Source organism: Orbicella faveolata, unplaced genomic scaffold (genome assembly GCF_042242905.1).
Source record: "Orbicella faveolata isolate gen_17 unplaced genomic scaffold, um_ofav_v1 contig_2, whole genome shotgun sequence".
Lineage (NCBI taxonomy): Eukaryota > Metazoa > Cnidaria > Anthozoa > Scleractinia > Merulinidae > Orbicella > Orbicella faveolata.
Genome location: NW_028301547.1, coordinates 24,164,473 through 24,172,500, shown reverse-complemented (window position 1 = coordinate 24,172,500; position 8,028 = coordinate 24,164,473). Strand labels below are relative to the sequence as shown.

Genomic DNA, 8,028 nt, shown 5'->3' with positions numbered 1-8,028 from the left:
TAAGTTGTTTTTAACATATTTATGGCTATATGCTATTGTAGAAAATTTATTCACTTGAAAATGACCTCGTAGAGGTCGAAACGTCGTGACTTTTTAGCGCTAGTTTTTATTTCAGAATCGATTTCTAAGAAACTACTTATTAACATACTGTATTTCTATACCTAACTAAGAAAACCAGTTTTTGATTAATATGATGCAAATGGACTTCTCTATAAACTCACTTCCTTCAACTTAATGTCTGCTAATTTTTCACGCAAATAGCAAACCATCGGTTGTGATTGCAGTTACCCGTCTCACTCTACATAGCAATTTTCAATTTGGTTTCAAAATTAACTTGCATTTGGGTTTGCATCACTGTGCTCTGTTTTGCATCCTGTACTTTCTTTGTTGCGTTGTTTGTAATATTGTTAATACTCTGGTTCTGGTTTCAAGGCACTTCAATGAAAACTGTTCAGACATCACTTCCTTCCTGCATGAGATGAAGTAATAGTTAAAAGCACATGCCATTTTTGGTCTGGGACATTGATGGGGATTCCTGGACAGGCCCCCAGAGGAGCTCCCATCTGCTTTCAAAATTACATCATTAGCCTAGCAAAACTAGTGCCAGTCCTAAACCCCACATTAGAATTTAAAATCCTTAAAACTCATAGTCTTGTTGTTATTGGGATAAGATGTTCTAGGTTCCGAGCCACTGTGTCTGAAACACCTGACAAGATTAGAAGCCACAGATTTAGGAAAGCCATTCCCTAACAGAACGTTTTCATCATTGTTCTTTGTTTCTGAATGAGAGAGTCTATTTCACATATACGAGAAGCCTGGTGCAACAAGGCCTAACCCAAGTAATTTTGGCAAGTCAACGTACTTGACTAGAAAACAAGACATTCTGTCCAGTGTTTGTGTGATTCCTATAAATGTCAATGGATGTTCTTTTCAGAGAAATGTCCAGGAAATGGATCAAACCATCTTCAAATTTATTGACTGTAAAACATGTCAGATTTATTTGGTTTGTCCATCAACAACATATCTTCAAAATAACGTCCATAAAACTACTCATTTATAAGGCCACTGTCAAGCATTTTACGAACAATATCATTTTTGAGTTCTGTCATGATAAAAAAAAACAACAACAACGGCCTAATGAAGAACCCAACAAAATGCCATCAATTTGGTTGTCGAGTGCTCTCTTAATTAATTTGGTGTTAATCAATTTATTGTCATTAACTCCAAAGAAACCAATCTGAACAACTGTCAGGGCTTGCTGTCAGGGCTTGCAAACTCCAGTTCCTCTTAGAGTGAAAACAAGGTGTTTTCCTTCCACATCTACATGGGAGAGTATCATAATTTATGTGGGTGGTGGTGATGTATTGAGTTGTGTTTGACAAACCCTTTTCATTTTTTATGTTTCTACATATAGCAATATAAAGGAACTGTTTTTTAACTGTTTAATAGCAAACCACTTTATTTTTAAAAAGTGCCTGTTATTTTTAGTTAAAGTTAATTTGGCTCACAATTCCTTTCTATTTAAATGTATGTTGCTTGAAAACTGTGATCTGGTGGCCCTAGATGCAATTTGAGTTTTTCTGTAATTTTGAAAAGTCAAACCCTACTGTTTGTTATTAATATTGTATCAAAAGGATAACACCATTCTTATCATGGTTATTCTATTGATTCCATTTCATCATTACTTAAGGTGGTGCTGCAGTTATTGTGGGGCACACTACCCAATGTCAAAGTTTGCAACATAAATTTTGGGGCTTTGAAGTGTTGGCTAAGAAATTTTGGGAAATATTTTGTGTTTCACTCGGTGATAATGTTACTTAATTCTATTTACTGGGGAAAATATTTTTATTCTTACTGGTGTTTGACTGGACCCCATTTTTTGGACAACAACACTACCAGTAAAAAAAATTTTGCTGGCATACTTTTACTCAATTTCTGGAACCAGCTTATTCTGACTTATACAAACCATGCCCAAGTTTTGGGGAAATCATTTGAGCAGAAGTTCAGAAGTATTAACTTAAAGGTCAAAGACATGTAAACTCAACTCTAACATTCACTGAAAGTTTCTACAATTGACTCTCATTTCCAAAACAAGCCATGAACCCAAATTTTGTGAGAAGCTTGCCCCAAAGCTTGCTAAATAAAAGTGGCTAGTCGATTAGTGATCTTGCGAACCATAAAAAGCATTAATCCCTAGTTCTTAAAATACTATAAAATGCTTGATAACCTCATTGAATTTTCAAAGATGCATTTTGCAACAGTATTTGGAAATAACTTTTGTGTCAAAGTCTTTCCACACAAATTGTATGGTACGGCAACATTTTGGCTATAAGCTTTACTGGTGTGACTCAAAAAGAAATGGGGCACTGTTGTCAGGATTGTAAGCTACTCCCCGACTGATCTCTGGTGAGGAAGAGAAGCAGTTTTATTAATCTATGATTACAAATACAAAATAGGCACTACAGGTACAGGCTGAGCCATCTTTTTGCCATTCCTTAATATATAGTTAAAAAGACAATTATTAATAATAACAATAATAAAAAATAAAAATAGCAATAAAAACAACAACGATGACAACAAAAATAATAACAATAATATTAATGATAATGATGTGCTTCTGGGCATGAATTATGTTTTCATTCATGACAGTTGGTTCATTGTATTTGACCAGTAAAAGTGCTTCACTGGGTCTATTTGTTAGAAAAGTGGAGTCTCATCAAAATGTGTGGTCACAGTTCGTGGATGTTTAAAATCTTGTGAGGGTTGTACTCTATGACTGATTAATCACCCAATGAATCACTGTTGCAACACCAAAACAAGAAAAAAGTTTATAAAAAAGTTGAGCATTTCTGCAAGTTGAAATTTTCTCATGAGCGCTAATGGGCAACAAAAGTCTACCAGGTAGGCAACTAAAAAGACACACGGGGTACCAACAAAAACAGAACTAGTTGCCCAAAGGGCAAATTAGCAAGAAAGTTAGTGTCGAACACTGCATTAATAGCCATCAAGCTCATTCTAAGAGCTTTGCGGCATCCAAAAGTTTTCTTTACTCTGCCTCCTCGACTCCTCAACCTCTCTTAATTCATTTATGTTTGTTGTGCCCCAAACCATTGCAGGAAAGAAAGTGAGTGCTTTGCAGGCTGTAAGTATACATGTAGAATACAGTAGGGGCAATTGTACATGTATGGTTTACCAGTTTTGTCATTTAAGTTAAGGTTGTCATTTGCTAACACAGAAGGCTCAACTTCCTACAAGCTGTCTTGTTCACAGCTTTTGGGGTTTTAAATAAGAGTCACAACAAAGAATAGAAAAAATATGTGCACTGAGACAAATGCTTGAGTAACTACATATGATATGCAAATATCTTCTGTGTAACATGCAGCAAAAATTGCTTGTATCACTGCCATACATCTATACCTTAACCTATAATATACCACAGAACCTCCCAAACTACCGGTAAGTTGACACTTTTATTTTATATCAATTTTAAAAACAAAATTATTTTGTTCTATTGGGGACAATGGGTTGTTGACTAGTTTAATGGATACACAAGAATAATAAGCTGTGCATTAACGTGGTACTGTACAATCACTTCTTCCTTAAGATTTTGAAACTCCATCTACTAAACACTCCCTGTGCTAAATTTTAAGCCTTCATAGCAGGGATGAAAAGGAATTAAAAACTAGAAACTGGCTAATTTATCCAGGTGCGAAGAAGATGTGTTTTGAAAAATAGTTGGCCTTCTCTAACACGTAATAGTTGGCTTTCTCTAATACATAAAAGTTGGCTTCCTCTAACACATTTGGTTTGCAATGTTCTTCTTAGTATTGCTGGAGTACTTAGTGTACAAGAAAAAACTCATAAGCTAACCAGATATTGAAGTATAATATGAGGACATAAGCCCTAAAATTCTTGAGAAAGTGCTGCCATGATTACAGTTAAGACCCAATTACGTACAGGTAACAAAAAAATGAATTATTTTGGCAAGACACAACTCTAAAAAAGTTATCAATACATGGCAACTGATACATATCATGGTAAGGGCTGATGCTCACCATCCCTAGTTCCTTCTCTACTACGACTTTCTTCGGTTTGTGCATGTTTTCCCTCATCCAACCCATGATGATCATCCATTACTGCAAAAACAGAAATTCAAAACATTATTGTTAAACACAAAATCACACAAATGCAATTATATTTTAAGTTACACTGACTGTTTTAAAATAACATACATGTACAGCCTTGTAGATTAAAAGCTGTTGCTCAGTAAAGGGAAATTTAAAAGAAAACAAAATTCAATCAGAAACAACTGCAAGAGTATGACTATCTTATCAAGACCTAGGTTTTTAAAGTCTATTTCAACTGACAATGAAACCAAAACAGAACAGACTGAATCTCTAGTGGCAAAGTGTAGCTGGTGAGGACTACATCTTATTATATGGCTAGCTCCGCGAGCAGGCAAGATGAATCAAATCCTGCGCTGTGATTGGCTACCCAAGCGGGCAAGATGGAGCTATCTTGCCCGCTTGGGACTACCTGCCGTGTCCCGCAAGAAAAATTTCCCCAAAAGCCATATAATAAATCCTTTATTGACCAAGCTTGTTCCTTCAAGATGGCTGGATATTGGCCTCGTTCTTTTTTTGCGAGTTTATGGACCTTGACTCCGTCTCGGTCCATAAACTCGCAAAAAATGAACTTGGCCAATATCCAGCCATCTTGACCTCACACTTGGTCAATAACCCATATATATTTACCAAGAGATAAAAGACATCCTTGAGAATAAAAATACAAGTAGATAAACAAACCGTTTTCTCCTTCTTTAATTGTTTTTACATTAAAAGAACAAAAAAAAACCAAGTATCCAAAAACATGAATAAATTCTCCAGAAGATAACAAGAATGGCAATGTTCCTCACACAAGAGCTGGCACAAAGAGATAATAGCAATGCCACCTAATGAAGACATGACAAGGTATTGGCATGTATCCCTATTTAAACAATAGAGAGTTTCTGTCGAGGAACTATCAGTTGATAGTTGCCCCATGGAAATTTGATGTTCTTAAAACAAATATGCTAGTTTTAAGAACATCAAATTTCCAAGGGACAACTATCAACCGATAGTTCCGAGACATAAACACTCTATTGTCTTTATCGTTCACCACTAAATTTTCTTCCGCGCGCCAGTTCAAAATTCATATTGAATTATTTTCAACTTTTTTAGATGAAAGCCATGGAAGGTCGTTGAAGCCAAATGTAAAATTTGAAAAAGAAAACAGACAAAAACCCACTTAATATATTTCAATTGTTAACTTTCTGTAAGCCCGCTTCTTTACAGAAACATTTACACGGACGAGTACTATCCATCCGGGTATTTTCCTCAGACAGGCACTATGGGCTGATAGTGTCTCTCCACGGATGAACACTATTGCGTCACGTGATCAATTTAAACCAATAAGAATCGGAGAAAATTCAGTGGTGAACTATAATATGTACTAATTGGACCAGCCGCATAGAAAAGGAAACCTAGGCAAGCACTTCTTGAAGTAGCCTCACATGATGACTATACACACTGTGTGTCTACAAAACACTGCTTCGTAACAAACAGCTTGAAGGTAGCAAGTCAACAACAGAGGAAAAGAAGAACACAAGGACAAACAACCCTGACCTTACCTGGTGATTCCTTAGCACTATATGGCGAATGCTTCAAGGGCAGAATTTTACACTTATTCAATAGCATCAACAACAAAATCATTACTCATGGATTGTATGTTATTTGGATTATTTTCGATTCTTTTGCATAAGTTGTTTATTATGTTGTTCCTTATGCTCAAAAATTCATGTATGCCTATCAAAGTTCATCAAAAAACTGTACCTTCCAGCCACCGCAAAATGTAATGCGGAGTGATAAAATAAATGAATAGTACTATTTAAAAGACCTGGCAAAACAGGGTAAGACTGGTACATCATATCTCTTTTGCAAGCATGGTGACCTATTTTAATTTATTTTTAGAGACTGTGCTTGGTAGGAAACATTCAGGGAAATGTATTGTGCATTTGTTTTCGTGATTGTGCCCAGGAGATTACTTTTAAGCTTACTTTAACATGGGTAGAAATCAATCCCAATACTGATAGAAGCAAAGAAATACCAGACAAAATAAAGGCTCGAAAGTTCAAACTGTCACAAGAATGGTAAACTCGATTTCTTGACATCCTGAACTAAACTCAAATTTCTTGAACTGTAACCAATTTTAATCCTTGCAGTCCTGCACATTATTTCGAAACTACTGTTTTGCTTTGCTCTATAGCATTTTTATCCAACTAAGCTGTATATTTGGTGGCATTTGGCGATACAAGGTGGTAATAAGCTGACTGAAAATTTGCTCTGTCTGCACGACAGCGTTTCTTTATGCCCGTGACGGAGGCAGATCTTAATTGCAAAATTCAAAACACAACAGTGTGGACTATACAAACTAGTGCCAGCTTAGTTCGTGCCGCTTGAAAGCAACACGATCAACAAAACTTAGATTGCTGATGAACATGTCGAAATGGCTTCGTAGACTTGAGCCATATAAATTGCTCACTCCATTTCTACAAACAACATAATACAATACACTACACTTCACAAAGCTTCTTACCAACAATATTAGGCTTCAAAGGCAGCTGTAAATGTGTTTCGGAACATGCAGAAAGATCCGGCAAAACACCCTCACGACAAAAGTCACAATAGATAGGTTTCGAGCTTTCAACTGGCAAACACCGTCCCGTCCCCTAGTAAAATAATCTCAGAGGACACGATCACAACGCATTTTCATTGGAAGAAACAACAACACATACAATTGGTCAAAAGGTGTTAGACATGTCTGCCACGCAGGACGAAAGTGCAACGCTACAATCGCTCGTCATCGCTCGGTAAAGACGGGGTCGAGTGCGAGAATACCGCGTCAATGACGCGTGGAGGCCCCGCGGCAAGAACGCGGGAAACGGGTGAATACTTTCAGGCGGTACTGTACTGACCTTCAAACCTCACTTTGAGAAGAACATGTGCACGGATTTGTCATTTCCCTTTCCTTCATTTTTACTATTTTTTAGTTAAGTTTTGGCGTTGTGTCAAAATAACTTACTTTTTGAAGGGAAAATGAAAACATTTACAGGTTATGCGCGCGAGTGTCGCGCGAGTTGTGCACGGACTTGCCGCTAACTAATTTCCATTCTCCTCGCGGCTTCGCGTCATCGCTCGAGCGGCCGCTAAAGAGCGAAAATCTCGCCAGCTTCACAAACTAAAACATTAAACATCAGGGGACTGATACAAAGTAATCAAAAAGGAAAGAAAAGCCCTCCTGTTTAACATTTTATAAGTCATACTGTACGGCAAGCCGCTATGGATTTGATGGTTTCTCCCTCTCTCGTCATCATTCTTCTCGCAGCCTCGCTGCTCGTTCCGCGCCACAAAAACCCACCGCTACGCAGTCTAATACCCTCCGGTATACTCTCATATTCCTTCCTCTGAAATGTGGTTAGGCTGTTAATCTTGTTTATCGCAATCCTAGTGCTGTATTTTCGTTTGTGCTCCCTAGAGTAGTTTCGTCTTCAAAACAATCACCGTGTTTCAAAACACCTCAAGGTTTTTTTACGGGTACATCGACGGGAAAATAACTCAAACTCTATGAAGCCATTACGTATGTCAAACAACTAGAGTTCGCTCCCCAAAGGAGAGTTTTGGAGCTACTTAAAAGTGTCATACTGTACTTAAATGAATGCTATACCTGTTTCGCACCCAATCCAGTTCGCTGGCACCCTGGTTCGCACCCCTGAACTCATTATAAACTTTCTATTTCGAGTTCACCTTCACCTTCAAATGGATTAAAGAACGAGAAATAAAAATGTTTTGTGTGATTCGGTTTTATCGTTATGCCCACAATGTTGTCAGAGAGATAAATTTTGGTACTTTGGTGGGTGCGAACTCGCTTTGGTGCCAAAACTCCAGCTACCCTGTAAATAATTCGGACGCTTACAATTTGGACGGCTAGAAA

At 37.3% G+C, this 8,028-nt stretch overlaps 1 long non-coding RNA gene across 1 annotated transcript in view; it reads right to left on the bottom strand.

Annotated features, from left to right (window-relative positions):
* The window catches only part of LOC149112556 (uncharacterized), an 11,244-nt gene extending 4,350 nt beyond the window's left edge, over window positions 1–6,894 (bottom strand). Inside the window, exons 1-2 of the long non-coding RNA XR_016207482.1 lie at window positions 6,634–6,894; window positions 4,056–4,136 (exon numbers count right to left, since the gene is read on the bottom strand). This is a non-coding gene — a long non-coding RNA (uncharacterized LOC149112556). The remainder of the gene's footprint in view (window positions 1–4,055; window positions 4,137–6,633) is intronic.
* Between the last annotated feature and the right edge of the window lie 1,134 nt (window positions 6,895–8,028).